The sequence below is a fragment of the Panthera onca genome, chromosome F2 (genome assembly GCF_046562875.1).
Source record: "Panthera onca isolate mPanOnc1 chromosome F2, mPanOnc1 haplotype 2, whole genome shotgun sequence".
Taxonomy (NCBI): domain Eukaryota; kingdom Metazoa; phylum Chordata; class Mammalia; order Carnivora; family Felidae; genus Panthera; species Panthera onca.
In genome coordinates, this window is record NC_138356.1 from 28,998,321 (window position 1) to 29,018,775 (window position 20,455).

The 20,455-nt window shown below is 37.4% G+C and overlaps 1 protein-coding gene and 1 pseudogene across 1 annotated transcript in view; one reads left to right on the forward strand and one right to left on the reverse strand.

The window, feature by feature from the left end:
- MRPS28 (mitochondrial ribosomal protein S28) overlaps positions 1-20,455 on the reverse strand; it is a 106,392-nt gene that overhangs the window by 40,937 nt on the left and 45,000 nt on the right. The window lies entirely within an intron of this gene.
- LOC132664893 (U2 spliceosomal RNA) lies at positions 14,930-15,094 on the forward strand (annotated as a pseudogene).

Consider the following 20,455-nt stretch of genomic DNA (forward strand, 5'->3'; position numbering starts at 1 on the left):
AATCTCAAAAAAACATCTTGAGGTAGAGCACAGCACTTTCTTTCCCCACCTCCCAAACCCCAGTCGGCTATAAAAGGATAGCCATATCTTTACGACATCAAGTATGACACTGCCACACTTTGTGGCACGCTTTGCTTTTGTCTGCCCATTCTACTAATGGTGAACCCTGGAGGGCAGGAACTATACTTGAGTCATCTCTGTATCTTTAACATCTCGACAGTATCTGGTGTACACTAGAAAATCAAAAATACTTGCTAAATAAATACATTTTAACCCTCTTAATAATGTAGCCCAAGAAGCCACAAAGTCTTTTAAACAGTCAACTTTCAGAACTATCCAGATTAACGCTATTATATTGTGGGTACTATTACAAGCTATTAAAATGAAGCTAGGCTAACGGTTTAGTTCACATACAACATATTTACTACTGTCAAGTAGGGTACACTTTGGGAGAGGTTATACATTTTTAGGTTCTTTTTAGAGCAGCAGTCCACTTCAGGTACTAAAATCTATGCCAGTCATTATCTATGTAAGAAACTATTTCCCATTAAATAAAAGCTTTTTAAACAGCTTTGAGATATAATTAACATATCATAAAATATACTCATTTAAAATATATAATTCAGTGATTTCTAGCATATTCAGAGTTATACCATATTACCACAATCTAATTTTAGACCATTTCATCACCCCAAAGAGAAACCCTGTACCCATTAACAGTCTCACCCCACTCCCCTCTTTGCTGGCTCGTAGCAATGGCAAATCCATGTTCAGTCTCTATGAATTTGCCTATTCTGGATTTATTCTATTGCTTATTCTGGATCTATTTCATTTAGTCACATAAATGAAACCATATAATGTACAGCTTTTGAAGACTGGCTTCTTTCACCTAGCATGATGTTCTCAGGGTTCAGCCATGCTGTATTACAACTTCTTTGTCTTTTGCAATGTTTTCAAAAGTAAGAGCTAGAAGAGAAGCACGTTATCATCACTTTTGAAAATCTCGCCCAGTTAGCATAATATGAAAAGAGATCCCCGAGTGAAGGAGAAAATGTTTAGATTCAGAGGAACTCAAGAGCCGTTTTAATAATTTTTAAAAACTGGACCACTTTCAGGGTGCCTGACTGGCTCAGATGGTAGAACGTGCGACTCTTGATCTTGGGGGTGTGAGTTCAAGCCCCACCTTAGGTGTAGAGACTACTTAAAAATAAAATCTTAAAAAACAAAGCAAAACAAACAAAAACCTGGACCACTTTCTTACCATATGCAAAAATAAACCCAGAACAGATTAAAGACCTAAAAGTAAGAACTGAAACCATAAAATTTCTAAAAAAAAACAAAAACAAAAACAAAAAAACAAAAAAACACAGGAAGTAAACTCATGGACAGCAGCTTCAGGTGTATTTTTATCTCCCCAGGAGAGGGAAATAAAAGCAAAAATAATGAATTGGGACTAGGGCAAACTAAAGATTTTTGCATAGCAAAGGAAATCATCAGCAAAACAAAAAGGCATCCTAATGACAGGAAAAGATATTTGCAAATGATCTATCTGACAAGGGGTTAATATCCAAATTATATAAAGAACTAATACAACTCAACACCAAAAAGCATATAATCTGATTAAAAATGGGCAGAGGACCTGGATAAACATTTTTGTAAAGAAGACATACAGATGGCCAACAAAGAGATGAAAAGATGTTCAACATCACAATTCATCAGGGAAATGCAAATCCAAAACCACAATGAGGTATCACCTCACACCAGTCAGAACGGATAGTACCAAAGACAAGAAGTAACAGGTGTTGACAAGGATGAGGGGAAAAGGCAACCCTTGTGCACAGTTGGTAAAAATGTAAACTGGTGCAGCTACTACAGAAAACAGCATGGAGGTTCCTTTAAAACTCAAAAGAGAAGTACCATACAATCCAGTAATTCCACTTCTGGGTATTTACCTAAAGACAACAGAAACACTAATTCAAAAAGATATATACACCCATATGTTTTTTGCAGCATTATTTACAATAGCCAAGATATGGAAGGAACTTAAGTGTCCAGTGGTAAATGAATGGCCACAGAAGATGTGGTATGCAGGCACAGTGGAATATTAGCCATGAAAAGGAATGAGATCTTGCCCCTTGTTAACAACATGGATAAACACAGGGGTATTATGAAAGTGAAGTAAGTCAGACAAAGAAAGGCAAATATCAAATAATTTCACTTATGTGTAGAATATAAAAGTAAAGCAAACAAACAACAACAACAAAATAGAAACAGACTCATAAATACAGAGACGTGATAGCTGCTAGAGGGGAGGTGGGTGGGGAGATGTGTGAAATGGGTGAAGGGGTTTAAGAGGTACAAATTTCCAGTTATAAAATAAGTAAGTCATGGGGATAAAAAGTACAGCACAGGGAACACGGTCAATAATACTGCAATAACTTTGTATGGCAACAGATGGTGATTAAACATGACGAGCATTTTGCAATGTACACACTGGTCAAATCACTGTTGTACATCTGACTAATTGTATTTCAACAATACCTCAATAAAAATTTAAAAATTTTAATAAAAATAGAAAGTTTGTATTGCTAACTAATTTTACTTGTTACACCAAACAGTTTTTTAAAGACATTTACTGAGAAAGAATCACTAATTGACTTTGTTGAGTTTTTCTTGAATGAAAAAAGAGAGGCTGGAGACTTTGCTGATGAGCATATTAACAACACAAACTGATTTAGAGAATGACAGGTGACCTGTTACTCTATCTACTCTGTGCACACAGCTAAAATAATAACACACGTGATGTGTTATCTATACCACAGACACTGGATCCTGCTAGCATAAAGAATCAGGTGAATTCTTCTTAGATCTTATAAGAAACGTTTCAAATTTAACCCCCAGGGGTATACCAAAACTAGTTTGGATTTTCTCAGCTCACTTGATTCAAGCAAATTACACGACTAAAGTTAATAACAGTTCACTATGAGTCTTAATACCAACACCGCCTTCAGCAGAAACATGGGGTTACGATCTAGTTTGGGAGGCTATGTGAGTTACAGAAATAATACAAGGTTGTCTACAAATGAGTACCAAAAGAAATGTGTGGGATGAACAATGGCAGTATGCATTTTAATGACTGCAGCTACAAAACCGACTTTAAAATGAAATTCTTTTCTGTTTTCACATGTGAGCATATAAAACATCAGAATGTACAGGATTGTGTTCTCTTAATGCAACAAAGCTTACTGAACTAAGAACATTCTATTGTTAATCTGACTTTAATTGTGGCAGTAAATCTGCTCCAAAATACTGTTATTAATTTTCTTACGGTAGTAAAATAGCACCATATTAAGTAATCCTTCAAAACACAGGTCATAGGCTAAGTGTTGGAAGTATTTGTTATACAAAGGCTATAAAACATGAAAAAAAAATTTCTTTTTCTCAGGGAGATATTCCACCTATTTTTAAGAGTCTGGGAAAATTGGCTTTTCTAATTAAAAAGACTCTAATGAAGCTTTTTCTAAGAACTACAAGACTTTAAGTTATATTTTTGTTGCATATACATAGTTTTTTAAAGTTGGATTTCACCCCGAGAGATTAAATAGTACAACTCTAAATAAGTGGGACAGACAGAGGTTTCTAATACAAAATGGTTTCCTCTATCTGAAATAATTTTATCCAGAAAATTTTCCTGGCAGATAGAAATTCAAGCACATTTACAATATGGGTTTTGGTATAAAAGAAAGGATACTATAGAAGCTTTATTCCTGAAACCTTGAGTTATGAATGATCCAAGTAAGAAATCAATGTACTTTACCCAGTAAGACAAGTAGAAAATATTGAATTACAGTCCTTGACCTTTTTTGGATTTGTATACTTCACAAAACGAGTGTATATGTTTTCAAAAATAAGTATTTGTAATATTTTATTTCAAAGGCTCATAATCTTATGACCAATATTTCTTTTACCAGTAACAGTTAGTAACATTGAAACTATAGTACTTTCCTTTCTTGAAAACACAGAGCCTAAACATTGGCTGACTGAAACTTCTCAACACTGCCAAATCTCTCCATGGATCACTCCCAAACTTCAAATCCTGACAACATCCTGTTTTATAGGAACACTGCTCTCCACACGGTGCAGTTTCAGAGAGACGACAGGGCTTTCCTCAGTGGGTTTAAACTAGCCCTTCCTTGAATGGAGCAAAGCACTGAGCAGTGACTCACTACAGAAGTCGTGCTTGATGACAGGTACTCCTGCCTCTTTTCAAGAGACAAATACAATAGGAAAGCTGGATGGGAAAATGCCGGCTGCTTTGTCCCTTGTCTGGACAGCCTCTCACTTTCCCACAACAGGTAGGCACAAGCACAGACTACTGCTGAATGCTCCAGACCTTGCCAAGATGCTGAAACCCACTGGTTTCTGTGGTTGTCCCCTTTTCTACTGATCCTGGCGCTTTGCCAGAGTCTAATTAAGCCACTGAAAATGCCGGACGGTTAACCCTCTCTGCACTACACCCACCTACAATTATTTGCAAAACACTCCAATAAGCTTTCACTTTCCTCAAAGATAAAGATATGTACCAGACTGTTCTGATGCACAACGGGGGCGGAGGGTGGGGGGGTGAGTGGTATGTTATGTGCAGGTACCCAAAGTCTAGTACTTGCTACCAGTACTTACTGTAAAGCGGGAGAAACCCAACAGCTGAAGCTACTGATCAGAGAACCACTCCAAAATATATGTGTAGTTTGGTCGTATTTGTTAGGGTTTGGAGAAAAGTGCAGAAGAATTCTAAATTTTAATCATGTTTAATTGTAGGGAAATACGTTTCCATTAAGAAAAAGAAAACAAGTATTTGATCCCAATGTCTGTGGTGAATCCTTTTCACCATGTGAACAAAACATTATAGAGCTTTTTGAAATTCCCAGAGCCACTGCTGTTCATTAAGAAAAGAAAGCGCCCTTTTAAGATGTAGGTGCTTTATCTTTTTTTACAAAATGAAAAGATCAAACATAAACCCTTATTTGTAAGCAAAGCAATAGTGTCTCTGGGTCTCTTGCTAAGATCAACAGCAATGAGGATGAATGAGGGGAAGCAGTGACAATGGTCAAAATGGGTGAAAGGAAACTCTCTGTTGAGGCCAGCCTTCCCTGATTGCAATCTTCAGACCCAAGGCCCATAACTCTGTTTAACTACTATATCCTGAATGAAAAGTTAATTTTGCTCTAATGAGAAGCAAGTAAAGTTACATAAGAGGAACGCTAAGTAAGCTAATCGAGCCCATACAATCTGGTATCAGGGAAGATTTGTATTTGAAGATAATGTGAGAATTTCTAAATTGGATTCAGGAGAAATGCAGGAAATTGATTAGTCAGGCTAATTATTTTCTCTTTTTGACAACAGAGCATCCACTATATACACAACATATAATTAATTTTTTTCTCATTCTATATTCTCTGAGCAACAGACATCTGCTACAGATGTTCAGCCTTCATCTTGCTATTAAGAGGAAGGCAATTTTAAATGGACCAAAGTGACAGGAGTCACTTTTTAGCTCTCCAGTGCCAAATTCATATCCACATTTTAACCCAATAGCTTTCCCCCCCTTCTTTTTATGTGTTGATTACACGTAGTTACAATTCCTATTACTTTGTAGGAAAGCAGCACCAAAGTCGCCTGCTTTCCCTAATAACTGTTGTGGATACACAGGAATATCCCTATCTGGTGAAGACAGAAAATTTCACACCTATGAAACACCACAAGATGGCCAAAACAAAAGAGATGCTTAATTGGTTGCTGGCCAAGAGCCACGTTCTTTCCAAATCAAGGCTTCTGCAAGATAGCATATGGTTCGTTATTTCTCACAAATATGAAAAGCCTTTTGAAGCCTTTTGTACTTGGTATGTTACAATAATTCTGTATATGAAACAGCAGCAGTAAAAAATTTAAAAAATATTTGTAAGAAAGATTTCATTATAAGAATCTGAAAACAGTTTTCACTTCCAAGGGTTAAGATGATGACTGGCATGCATTTCAGTAAATATTTTAATTCCACACAGTGTTCCACGTAGAAGACGCCAAATTTACTTAGTGACATTAACAGAAAACATTTTTAAAGTAGAAGGAATACTTCTTCATTATTGGCCCACATTTCAGAGGCAGAACATATTTAGTATTTGACTTTTTATTGTATTATTTAGTCTTAAATTCAATCACTATGCCTTTTTTATTTTTTTCAAAATTGTGCTTGTGACCAGGATGGTAAAAAAATAAGGTATTTAATCTGAGTTCCTTGAGGGTTAAGAGTTTTATATTATTCATCATTGTGTCTCCAGAACCTAGGATGCAGGAGGTGATGATGAACTGTCATCCTTTGAAGAACTACAAGCTCACAAAGAGCCCAGAGCCATCAGCCCTCGCATGCTAAGCCGCACGCAGCCAAGAAGGCATGAGCTGAGCCCAGTTTACTGGACTCTGATTCAAAAGTTGGCATGATCCAGGCACTTAGGTCTCCTGAATGGTTTCTCATCAAGGTCCCAATGAGATGTGTAACTATCCACTTAGAGAGATACGGCATCAAAACATTAGGAGACGGAAAGGGTCGAAACATAAAAGCCTGGAAGGTACGAAGTCTTAAAATAGTTTTCTTCCATCTCCGGCGTCAGTTCCACTCTCGATACACCTCATAATGCTACTTGTGAGAATGATTTAGGAACACTAAGACTACAGACCCTTATTTTTTAAGTTATGCCCAATACCTCGCACAAAGTCCATCACCTACCAGGTTTTAATAAATTTTGTTAAATAACAAAGTGTGGAGGTGAATGAAAATATATGAATAGAGTGCTCCAGTGGTAAATGGATTTTCATGGTTGGTGGGAACACATATCTAAACATTTTGTTCTTCTAATAGAAAAGTAGCACTTCTCCAGGACTGATTTGTTCCTAACTTTTGCTCTTTAGAATGCCGAAAGAAACTAGAAAGGGTAGACTTTATTAACATAATTAATAGCCATAAGGCTCAATGCACCCCATCGTACTTGTCATGATCGAGGACCGTGGATCTCTTGCAAATACCATCCTATGCTGGGGGAGCTGGGCAATTAAACACAATGAGCAAAAGCAGTAGGTGAACAAGCAAAAAGAAGCTATGAGAGGCAAACTTTTCCAAGTGACTTAGTATAACGATGAGATCATGCAGGATGAAGACATAAAAATTATCTTTATCTTACACTCCTTAAAAACGAAAACTGAACCAAGATTACTCTGGAGTCATGGGAAAGCCCTGTGTTATCAAAGGAAAAGAGGTGCGAACAGCGATGCAGCAGCTATTTTAAAGTATCCACCCTGTTGATCTTTTAGTCCTCCTAATCCATGATCTATTTTCAGTTAAAAATCATTAATGTCCAGCATATAAGAACCTAGACACAGGACAAAAAGCACATATTTTTTTTCCTATGGGGCGGTAACCAGATGTCAATAGCTGCAGCTGTGACTGTATAATTACCTGTTTGCATTAACGTAGACCACAGTTTAGATTTAATAGGTCAGATGACAATGCAGCAAAATGCATTTAGCCTATGATTACCCCTTTTCAAACATTCTCTCACTCGCAACTTCGACCCTGGGAACATAGCAGGCACAGACTTAGGTCAATAAGAAACACTGGCCAGCACAATAGGCCTTGCCTCAAACAGCGCTGTTGACAGACACCAGCACAAAGGAAATGAATAGAGTCCCCCTCAGTTCTCACACAGAGCGAAGAATGACTCAGTGTACTGCCGCTTTGGTGCTCTGTTTGTAAAGTGTATACAGCTTTTGTCCTCAGCCACTGTTCACAGCTCAATGGGGGCTAAAGAGCCGAGGAAGTGAAGGCGGAAGAATGCTCCGCGCTCTTCCCTGTGGCCAGCAGTTGTATCCATAGGCACATGACAGGGCAAGTGAGAACTGGAAAGTCACTAGATACAACTCCTCCTCTCCCAGCTTACATGAGTAAAGTGATTTCTGAGTTAAAATACAAAGAAGGCATTACTTAGCGTGTCTAGAATGATTACCATTAATTTGATACTAATACAGTATACTGATCAAATTATTGGTTGCTTTCTCTTTTCTATCGTATTTATTTTTCAAAGGCTTACATTAAGTGCAGAGAGACATGAGGACTGGTTTGAAGTAGGGAAATAAGTAACGGCGGTCAGGACTCAACAAAGACCATTGGAATACGGCCAGGAAGCAGGTGAAAAGGCAAGATCCAGGCAGCGTGTGCACAGCATTAGCAAGGCTGGCAGGGACAGTTCACTCCCTGTGTATATTAACGTCATACTGCCCCACGTTCATACACATCTCCCTTTATGCCTACTTCCCAAGTAATGGGGGTATAGCAACAAAGAACCAAACCCAGCGATAAAACAGAATTCTAAGGCAATTCAGTGGAGACTATGAACAGACAGCTTCTGTAAGGCTTAAGACTAGTCAGCTCGGCCAGTAGGCCAAGAAAACCTAGCTGGCTAAAGCAAGGGATAAGCTCCAGTGCTGAAAGAAACGTCATTGCCCTAAGCTAAAACATGTTGGCAGAACTGCATCTGTATTTATGTGTACATGTTTTGGAATAAGAGTGTTCAAATCCCAGCCCTGCCAATTACTAGCTGTGTGACTGTGACTTTGTATAACCCCTCCATATTTTACTATCTGCATTTGTAAAACGGGATGCTGATCCATTTCTTTATTCAAACAGTATTATTGAGAAAATAACAGTACCCATTTTACTGGTTACTGAGAAGATAACTTGATACATGTGAGATACCTAGAAGAGGACCTGTTACCATGTAAACATCCAATAAATATCGTCTATAATGAGCATTAGCCCCAATTGCTATTCGTACCGCTGTGGCACTTTTACAACTACTACTAACACTGCAAATACTGCCACTGCTCCCAAAGTGAGGTAACTGCTAGATTTATGACTCTACAGGAAAATTCTTACCAGTGATTGAGATCACTGAACCTTGAGTCCCTAAGGATATCCCCTTCAAACAGAGGTTGTTTTTAGTTGTCTCTAGTAAATAGATAAATTCAAGCTTTAAGGATGCTATACATGTAAGATATACATAATGCACAAACCTATTAGAACTTTAAAAAATGTATATAATTAGAATTTTCCCCCAGATCTACATCAGTGTACAGCCTGATGTTTATTCCAAGAGGAGAAAACGACAGCAAACATTAATTGTTTGCTATTCCACGAGCAAGATATTCTTCTAAGAGATTTATCTGAGATACTGTTATTTTTACAGTGAAGAAACTGAAAGACAGAGCATTAAGTAACTCACTTAAGATCACATTGTTATAAACAAACCAAGGCAATGTGACTTCTGATCTTATGTTCATCAACACTAGACTATACTGTCTCATTAATATTCTTATGAGAGCCTCTCTAACAACCTGCTAAGTAGTACTATCATTATTTTTACAGTCAGCAAAGAAGTCACTTTCTTAAAAGGTTCTGGCATAGAGTCAAACCATATATCCACAGTAGCCTCATAAATAATAATATACTGTAAATTAGAATATGCTTAAGATATATCCTTTTATCATTTCTGAAAAACAGGCAGTTGCTAACCACAGCTAGGCTAGTAGGAGTCAAAAGTGAAACGCTTTAATTGTTTTCATAATTCTTTATCACCATACAACCATAGTTTCATGCTTATGAAACTTATATGTTAATTTCATGCATATGAAACTTATATGTTTAATCTTATATGTTAATTATATTTGCAATGATTCTGAGAATGCAAAGTAGTTAATTGATGAAGAAATTACTTCAAGGATCAATGCTATAAGTATATAAGTGATCACTTAAAAGAAAACAAAGTCCCCCATTTCAATAACTCTGAGAACGCCTCCCCATGTTTAAATCTCTCACAGTACTGGTCAATGGAACATCAATATAAAGCAAGAACCATGTTAGAAGTTGAAGTAAAATTTTGCACTTATTTAAAAGTTCATTCTGTATGGCTGTGATTTAATTTATTCTTTAAAATCTAAACCTGTAAATATATGTAAGTATTCATGAATGGTCTTGGTCATAATTAAATTACAAATAAATGTAGTGAACTTCCATATCCAGCAGTATGCTACATCGAGTAAACTGACCAAAGTTTTTGCTAAAAAGAAACAAACATAGTGGTTAAAATACCAAAAACATTTTCTCTAATTGTATCATTGAGTCAGTAATTTAGAATGGATTATAGAAAGGCAGAAAACGAAAAAAGAGCTGGAACTCAAAAAATAAACAGACCACTGAAATCAGGTTTTGTAAAACTCGAGCTTATTTTAACATTTCTATAGTACAAAGGGTCACTACATAATAAAAAAGGAGAAAATTATCTAGAAGACAGGAAAATTCTAAACTTATATGAAAGTGGCAAAACAGCCTCATTATAAACTGTAAAAACTAAAAGAATCACCATCAAAACTGTTTTATAAATGGAACAGTTACAGAAGTTGACCAGATACCGAACTTAGAAAGTTTTAATAAATTTCAAAAATTGGTGTTATTTCTATGATCACAATTATGCTAAAAATTAATAAAAAATTCCCACTTGCTTGGAAATTTAAAACACACTTGACTCAGACTCTTCAATACCCAAAAAAACAATCCAGTAAAGAAATGGGCAAAAGTCATGAATAGACACTTTTCCAAAGAAGACATCCAGATGGCTAACAGACACATTAAAAGATGCTCAACATCACTTATCATCAGGGAAATACAAATCAAAACCACAATGAGATACCACCTCACACCTGTCCGAATGGTTAAAATTAACAACACAGGAAACAACAGATGTTGGCAAGGATGTGGAGAAAGGGGGATACTTTTGCACTGCTGGTGGGAATGCAAACTGGGACAGCCACTCTGGTGAACAGCATGGAGTTTCCACAAAAAGTTAAAAACAGAATTACCCTACGACCCAGTAATTGCACTCCTAAGTATTTATCCAAAGGATACAAAAATGCTGATTTGAAGAGACACATGCACCCCAATGTTTATAGCAGCACTATCAACAACGGCCAATTAATGGAAAGAGCCCAAATGTCCATTGACTGATGAATGGATAAAGAAGATATACGTGTGTGTGTGTGTGTGTGTGTGTGTGCGCGCGCACGCGCATGTGTGTATATGATGGAATATTACTCAGCAATCAAAAAGAATGAAATCTTGCATTTGCAACAGCGTGGATGGAACCAGAATGCATTATGCTAAGCAAAGTAAGTCAGAGAAAGACAAATATATGATTGATTTCACTCATATGTGGAATTTAAGAAACACAACAGATGAACATAAGGGAAGTGAAGGAAAAATAAGATAAAAACAAAAAGGGAGGCAAACCATAAAAGACTCTTAAATACAGAGAACAAACTGAGGATTGCTGGAGGGGTGTTGGGTGGGGGGATGGGCTAAGTGGGTGATGGGCATTAAGGAGGGTACTTGTTGGGATGAACACTGGGTGTTATATGTAAATGATGAATCACTAAATTACACTTCTGAAACCATTATTATACTATATGTTAATTTAAATTAAATTTAATTAAAAAATACATTTGACTCATGAGTCAAAAAAGAAATAATGGAATTTAGAAAATAACATGAAAAAGTAGATGAAAACTATGTAAGTTAGCAAATTTGCTCAATTGTACTATATAAACTGTATACTAGTAAAGCACTTTGATGTCTTGTGAGGTAATTTATTTAACAGCTTGCAGTTTGTCTGGCTTTAGTTCTCTTACTGCCTAAAAAGAATACTTGATTAGCATAGTATAATCATGTATGATATACATAAAAATGTGACCCATATTTTTTCATTACAATCAATTCTTTTTTTAATGTTTATTTATTTATTTAGAGGGAGAGAGGCAGAGAGAGAGGGAGGGAGAGAGAGGGAGGGAGAGAGAGAGACCGACCCCCAAGCAGGCTCTGTGCAATCAGTGCAGAACCCGACACAGGGCTCAAACCCACAAACCGTGAGATCATAACCTGAGTCGAGCTGGACACTCAACAGACTGAGCCACCCAGGTGCCCCTATCTTACTTCCTATCTGTTAAGAGCCTTGATCAACTGGGCTATCCCAAAGTATAATCTGTGTAAGTGTGACACCTTAACACTTTCTATCTTGAAGGTATACATGGCTGCTTTTACTCCAATGTACATACGCTTTTCTAAAAATTGTTGAGCAATTGCAGAGGCATTTAAAAGCAATCTTGGGGCACCTGGGTGGCTCAGTCGGTTAAGTGTCGGACTTCAGCTCAGGTCATGGTATCGTGGTTTTTGAATTCAAGTCCCACGGCAGGCTCTGTGCTGACAGCACAGAATGTTGCTGTCCCCTCAAAATTCATATGTTAAATCTTAATGCCCAAAGGTGATGGCAGGAGGAGGTGGCCTTTGGGAGGTGATTAGGTCACGAGTGTAGAACCTCAAGAAGGGGATCACTGACCTTATAAAAGAAACCCCAGAGAGCTCCCTTGCCCCTCCGGCCACGTGAGAATACAGCACATCCAGAGCCGTCTCTCGACCAGGAAGTGGGCCGTCACAACCCCAGCCCTGCCAGCGCCTAGACCGAGAGACTTCCCTGGCTCCAGAACTAGGAGAGAGAGAAGTGTTTGTTGTTTAAGCCACCCAGTCCGTGGTATTTTTGTTAGCGTAATCCGTTTTCTCTACCTTCATGAACTGGTTACAACACTTGGCAAGAATCATTTGAAAATAAGAAGGTAAACAAACAGAACAATTCAGAACCTGAATTAAGTTTTAGAGACACACCAGATATTTACCTGAATTTAAAAATTTGTGTTGGCGTGCACACCACTGCATTTCACACTCTAAAGTACTAATTCTAAAGTTCATTCCAAACACGTACGCTGGACTGAAAATATGAAGGCCTGACCTGTATTTTGAATCAATGATTCCAAGTGCATTGTCTAAAGGCTAAATACTTTTCAAAAATGATAGATGGGCCTTGTACGTCTGATAGCACATCCTGGTGCATCAAAAGATAGCACATCAAAAGATAGCGTATCTTTTGACAACAGCCAAGAAGGAAGATGAGAGCAGGAAGTATTGGTGTGTGGATAGACTCTGGACTCCCAGAGATAGAAATTAATTTAAATGAGCTCAAGAGACAGAGAGAGAAAATGAATTCATTAGAAGGATACATGAGTAAGATTTGAGAAGCGCTGGGCCCAGAAACTGAGAAGTCACGAGATACTTGGACATCTCTCTCCTGATTGTCACCTCTCTTTGCTCCGCATGTCTGTGTCATTCTTTCTTTGAACCAGCTTCCTCTGTCTTCCAGTCTGCATGGCATGCTCATGCTCTTGATTTTACACGGTAAAGGCCCACCTGTGAGAAGACTAATTATCTTTCTCTTATAGTCAATTCCAAACTCCAGGGGATAAAACTCAGATTGGTGCCAGCTTGGGGTACCTACTCTGTCTAATTCAAATGGAAAAGGCCACATGGTTTCAACATGGTTGCCCACAGACCACTGCTTGGGTGGTCAGGGGTAGTTAAAAGCGCTGTTATATATACTGAAAACTGGAAAAGACACTCAGCAGGAGCAAGAAACAAGTGCCGTGCCCCAAGATGGTGCCAATTCTTCCTCTCTACATTTGGCTAGGACAGAGAGTTTCTTCTGAAAGAACTGATAAACCACTTCTCCCTGGAGCCTTTACTAAATATCTTTTTTATTTCCTATACTAAACATTGGGCCTCGTTTCAATTCATATACGTTGACATATATTACTTATAATGTTGTGACTCAGCAGATTTAAATAAGGAAAAGTTAGTGTGGCAAAATGATTTTGCTCGTCTGTCAGGTAAAGAACAGCGAACCACCCATTTGCTCTTTAAATTCAGTCTTTAAATCCTAACATTATCCTTTATCTCTTTTTTATCTTTCCTGCTTGTTTACTATGGATTCTTACTCTGAAATACCTTATGTGTCCCCTCAATTCTATCAACAATACCATAATCTTAATTCAAGATCTTATTCTCTTTTGAATTTTTAGGATAGCTTCCTCATTGATCTTGCTGCTCCTAAACCTCCAGCAGATATTGTACTAGCTTCAATAATTTCCATTCTAAAGCAAAATTCTGTCCTTGTCACATCCCTGTTTAAGTCTCTTCTGGTTTCTCACAGCCTTCAGCAGAGCTCCCAAGCATGCCTGTCCATCAGAGCCACCTAGACTCCTAGCCCTCATCCTAAACTTTCTCCGTCAGAGCATCCTGGAGTGAGACTTAGGAATTTGCCTTTTTAACGAACTCCCCACTTGACTGAGTTAACCAGCCCAGCATCAATCTGGGTTATGAAACTGCTCTATAATATAAAGTCCAGCCCCTGAATATAACAAAAGTCCGTTCACAATCTGATTCCAACCTATCCCCTTCTCTTCTTGTCCCCTGCAACTCGCCCTTCTCAACCTTCCTCAAGGAACACAACTTTCACATTGCTGGCTATCCACATATCTGCCTTCTTCTCTACTTTGGGAACTTCTACTCATTCTTTAGGAATCAGCTCAAATGTGACCTCCTCTGTGAAGCTTTCTTGGACTGCCTCTAGTATTTATTTATTCTTGATTATAGAGGGTTAAAAGGAAGTCGTGTGGCGGGTAAGGGTACAGGCTCTACAACCAGACTGCAAAGGTCTGAATCCAGGCTCTGCAAATTACTAATGAGTAAGTTGAGTAACACGTAGCCTGGGACAAGCTATTCAACCTCTCTGTGCCTTCAGTTGCCCTCACTGTAAAACAAGAATAAAAATAGCGTGTGTCCAACATAATTGTGAGGGTTTTAATGGAATTAACACATGTAAAGCATTTGCCTGGATTGTAGCAATTGGTCATTATATACTAGCTTCTTGTTTAAAAGTTATTCCTAATCGCTTCTCGGCCTTTTGGCTAAGATCAAGTGTAGTATCTGTTCTTATCAGTTTAAAAGTTATTCCTATCTCTTAAACGATGAACCAGCCTTTTATATTAAGCCAATCAATTTAAGATTTTTCTTTCTTGGCTGTGGTACAAAACCAAGAGAAAAAAAGTAATTTACACATAAGCTTCAATATAACTTCTTTCATTTACTTCTCAAAAGATGACTAAGGATGATGTACTAAATCTATTTAAGAAAATAAAGTTATTTATATGGAAGGACTGTCTTTTATAGTCATTCACTAGGGAGGCAGAAACAACTTGGGAATCTTAGATACCTATTTGAATTTCAAAAAAGAAAGGAAGTAGTGAGTCTAGCTTTGGGCCATTATTTTCTAAATGTATAGAAAAAGAACTGAAAAATCTGGAATGGAGTCTCACAGAACAAAATTTCCATTACTTATAAAACCAGACTTTTAGCCAAAAACATATTTCAAGAAATCCTGTAGTTTTCAAACTATCTAGAAACAGTACAAAAACTTTTTATAAAGCCTGCTTTTTCTTTGATTGCAAAGGTAATATTTGACATGGAAAGGACAGAGTGACAGGAAAACTTGCTTGTCTGCAATAAAAGAAAAACAAATCACAGTTATGCAAGGTGAGAAGTAAAGAGGAAAGCTAATTTTGTGCTTGGACGCAACATGAGCATCTTCTGTAATGTTACATCACTACTAGAAGCATTCCTACCTATTTTTCTTATTCTGCCTCCAACATATCAGTTATCAAGAAACAGTAGAAACAAACTAGAGTGAAATGAGCTCTCCGGCAGAACCCATTCATTCCTCCGATAAATATTTACCAAGCGCCTACTATCATACATGCCTGCATACAGCAGTAAACAAAAGAGCCAGGCGTGTGCGAGGCATTCCTATGCTGCTCATCTTGGGAACAACCTCTATCTTGACCCAAGGTCAGCAACACTGCATACCCTTTTACACTGCTGTAAGGAACAGAGGGGTCCACTTCTAAATCATCACCTTTTGTGACTCCAGAAGAGAAAACCCATCATGCTCCCAGACCTCCAGATCATGGGTTTTCACCTAAGTTTATGGGTCTCTACAGGTTAATGGGTGTGTTGGGGGAATCTGTGAACCCCCCCCAAGATTAAATGTAAAATGTGTGTTTGCACATTCATGTATAAATCTTCGTAGACAATGTGCCTCAATGCTCTCTCAAGTGGGCCCATTACCTCAAAAAGCATGCACAAAAGCTCTAGGTGTAGGAAAATCCCTGACATCTGTCCTGCTGAAAAGGCTGCCGCCATACAGCAACATGGAGAACACTTGGCAAATTCCTCCTCTGACATTTTATAGAACAATGTTCAACAATGTTATCATTGACAAGTTGTGTTTGCTCCTCTAATTTCTGTCCTTCAATGTTTTGAGTACCAACAATCTAGTCAGTCTCTTAGGCAAAGACTTCTTCCAAAGAAACTGTTTACAGAACTTGGGCTCCAGCAACTCTTGCAATATAATCCTCGTGTATAACTAAACCACAGAAAAATAACTCCTTAATTTGTGGTTAGAATAACCACTGCAGAACAACCTATAGTGGGTGGCATGAAACTATCACAATTATAAAGTAACCAAGCAAATAATATACCATGTCTATAACAGATAAAATGTTATAAATCCAAAACATACATTGCTATAAATAAAGTCTGTGGTTATTTGCTGAGATACTCTGACTAACATTGCAGCACCAAGGGCTACTCTTAGCATGTTTTACAAAGAAGTCACTCAAGCTATTACACAGTAGACTCAGTGGCACCACATGTATTGTTTGGGCTAAAAAATGAGGTAAACTGCACTGTATAGTAATGTTGGGAAAATGCTGCCTTTAATATAAACAAACAATGGACTTTCCTTTAGGAGCTATGATAAGAGAGAGGAGGACAACAGGATTAGTCCTACAAAATCAGCATGGCTACAATTTGGGAAAACCCTGAATAAGAGCAATCAGTGTGTGGAAGGGCATATTTGTTAGCCGTTATAATCAGATCATTTCCCCCCAAATTAAAATCAGAGCTTTTGGAGCTGGGAGGGCTCTAAAAATCAATGAGAGAAAAGGACTAAGAACCACAGAGGGTGCACGACTTGCTCAGGTTCACAAAGCAGAACAAAGAAACTACAACTTTTGACTCCTTTACGTTGCCATTCTTACACTGAAAAGTTCTTTTTTGACTTCCCGGTTTTTCTGTGGGATTTTCCCCCCCTCTTTTTTTTTTTTTTTTTTTAAGTAATCTCTAGGCCCAATATAAGGCTTGAATTCATGACCCTGAGATCAAGAGTCACATGCTCTACTAACTGAGCTAGCCAGGAACCCCCAAAAGTTCTTTTTAAATAAATTAAAATTATATTAAAATATAATTAAAACTTTTTTTAAATTAAACTATAATTCACCATACACTTCACCCATTTAAAGTAAGCACTTCAATGGCTTTAAGTACACTCACTAAAGAGCCATGCATCCAATATCACAATGGATTTTTTAACATTTCATTGCTCCAAAAAGAAACTCAGTATCTCTTAGTTATCACTCCCTTAAGCCCCTCTCCTCATCCTCCCACCCCGCAGCACAACTAACCAACTAATTTCTGCCTCTATAAATTTGCCTATCCTGGACATTTCAAATACATGAAATCATGCAATATGTGGTCCTTTAGACTGGCTTCTTTTACTTGCCATAATGTTTTCAAGGTTCAGCCATGTCATGTTGTGATATATCAGTACTTCATTACTTTTTATGACTCAATAGTACTCTCATATGGATCCATCCATATATATCAGTTCATCAGTTGGTAGACATTTGAGTTGTTTCCGCCTTCTGGATATTATGAATAAATCTGTTTCATTTCTTTTGTTATATCCCTACGAGTAGAAAGTATGGGCCATATGGTAACTCGGTTTAAGTATTTAAGGAACTACCAAACTATTTTCCAAAGTGGCTGAAGCATTTTACATTCCCACCACTCAAAAAGTTCTTGCTTTTATTTAAAATTTTTTGTTTGTTTGTTTGTTTGTTTATTTATTTATTTATTTGAGAGAGAGAGAAAGAGAGAGAGAGAGCAAGCATGTGAGCAGGAAAGGGGCAGAGAGAAAGAGGGAGACACAGACTCCAAAGCAGATCCAGGCTCTGAGCTGTCAGCACAGAGCTTGACATGGAGCTCGAACCCACAAGCTGTGAGATCATGACCTGAGCTGAAGTCGACCACTTAACCAACTGAGCCACCCAGGCGCCCCAAAAAGCTATTGCTTTTAGAATCATTAACAGAGGAACCTGCCTGGCTCAGTCAGTAGAGCATGCAACTCTGCATCTTGGGGTTTTAAGTGTAAGCCCCACACTGGGTGTAGAGGTTACTTAAAACAAAACCTTAAAAAAAATCATAACAATTAATCATATCATAAATATAAACTCCTTATTTTTTGCTAAGAGGTTACTGAAGAAAAAGCCCAAGTATTGATAAATATGTTTTCTAAAAACCACACACTACTAGTATATGAAATTCAGATGCAGAGTTCAGAACGCACAAAGATAGCTTTAAAAGGGTTACCATGTAGTAAATATTCCCTTTATTATTTAAGCCATATGAAAATATTACACATGGGCTACAGATATATGTCAAACATTCTAAAATGTTGGAAAATCTTAAGTATGAACAAAAAAGAAAAGATTAAATTTTCTCAAAACTGAATTATAATTTATCTAATTAGGTGATATCTATATACTTTCATTCACTAGAAGGAAAAAAAAACGATTTTTTAGAGGAAAAGTAGATGGGTATTCAACAGGGCAGAGAAAATGCAGTATGCTGCTTTGGAAAAGAAAATGAAAGCTAGCTTCTACAACTATTTTGTAAAGATAACAGTTATTGTCCCAGTGGGTTTGTGGTAAGCAATCTGGGAGCAGTTTTAAACTCTGCTGTAAACTATACATTCTGAACAGTAAGGGGCTTTGCTTCTATCTACTGTGCTTCTGGGAGGCCAGGGCAAGTTAACATCTATAAGTACAAAGTGTGAAGCAGAGACTGGAAAAATTTGGCCAAACATCACTAACCCCCATAGGTGTTTCTGCCAAGCACAGTCCAGAACTTTGGTAATAGCAGCAGGCAGATGAATGGCCATGAGGAAGGGTGACTAAGAGCAGAAAGAGAGGGTGAAGATCCTCAGAAGAGACAGGCTGCTGGTACACAGAAATCTGAACTTTTCATCACATTCCAGGACCTGCCATTTTGTCCTTTCTTGTTGGTAGTGGTTACAATTTTCCATAGTTGCCTTTGGTCTCACCATTACAATCTCTGGACAATGGTGGCTAACAAAGTAAGAAACAATTTATATCACAACCCAGCTCCCTCATAAAGATCCCTTTCCACACACATATTCACACAACTGAAGTAAGTTTCCCAAAAGCAATAACTAGTTTTAATCTGTATAGTGCATTCTCATATTTCCTAATCTATTTTACTTAAAAAAAAAAGAGAGAGAGAGAATGACCCAATACATGTAATATACAGCTTATCAAGGACATTATCTCAAAATAAACAAAAAAAGATAATAATGTTTCCCCCACTATACAAAAATTTGCCTTAAACCACTTCACTTTTACCAAAGACCTACATTAATACCTGTTTTCACTAACCAAAAGCAATCCAAAGATTTCCAGTTTATGAAATGGTAATTGCCTCTTCACTTAATGCCATTTCAGCATACAAAAGTTTTCAAAGAAACAATCTACATTTAGGTAGCAGGGAGAAAAATGTAATACAATCAAAACTAAACTGGCATATGGGCAGGCAATGACAATTATGTCACAAGTGTCACCTGCCCAAACAGTGATTTCAAGGAGGTAAGGGAGATTAAAATGCAAAGAAATGTGGGTCTTAGGAACAATGAAAGAAGGTTCAGTGAATATTTGCAATTATTATGGTGAGGGGCTCGGGGATAAATGAGTTATTAGAAAATAAATTTCAAATGGTTTAAAGTAAGTTAAAACTGAAATATAAAACTATAAAATACTAGAAGGAAACATATGCCAATATTTCCATGGAGGCAATGGTCCAAGTATGACAACCAAATCAGAAACTATAAAAGAAAAAATATATAAAATATATGCTAAAAGAAAAATTTTCTACGCCAAAGGTAATGAACAATAAACTGAAAGTAAACAGTTTCAATCATTTTGAAAAGGGTATAAAGTGATAAAGTGATTAATAAAAAATATTAATGATCAACTTGGAATGAACTAATGAAACCAGAATATAAAATTCATGTCAGAATTAAATAAATGGCAACGTGTTCATCAGTGCCTCAAAAATGCAAATTAAAACAATGACATATGGGGGCATGTGGGTGGCTCAGTCAGTTAAGTGTCCAACTTCAGCTCAGGTCATGATCTCACAGTCCAAGAGTTCGAGCCCCATGTCGGGCTCTGTGCTGACAGCTCAGAGCCTGGAGGCTGCTTCACATTCTGTGTCTCTCTC